The sequence below is a fragment of the Cyprinus carpio genome, chromosome B15 (assembly GCF_018340385.1).
Source record: "Cyprinus carpio isolate SPL01 chromosome B15, ASM1834038v1, whole genome shotgun sequence".
Lineage (NCBI taxonomy): Eukaryota > Metazoa > Chordata > Actinopteri > Cypriniformes > Cyprinidae > Cyprinus > Cyprinus carpio.
This window is the reverse complement of record NC_056611.1, coordinates 28,850,280-28,850,640: the sequence shown is the minus strand read 5'-3', so window position 1 is coordinate 28,850,640 and position 361 is coordinate 28,850,280.

Below are 361 nucleotides of genomic sequence, written 5' to 3'. Positions count from 1 at the left end.
GACCTTGTCATCTCCGTCTCACCTTATCTAATAAATGACAAACCCCCCACTTTCTGTAAGAAGTTTTCAGTTCTGCCCAGTTGACATTTTGACCTTCCTTTTTTTGACCTCCTGTCTCTGTTGTGACGTACTGATATTCAATGAGGAAAAAATGTAGGGTAAAACTTGATTTTATCCATCAGGAATTCTCTGAATGATGAAAAACTGCCTCTGTGTGACTGATGAGGAAAGGCTTTGTAATGGCAAAAAAGCAAATGATTATGAAGAGTTTTTTTTATTATTCATTGTGCACCGGTTAACTGTGACCAAGAACATGGTGTTAAATTTAACAGCACATGACAAGCAGCTTACTAGTCTTGGT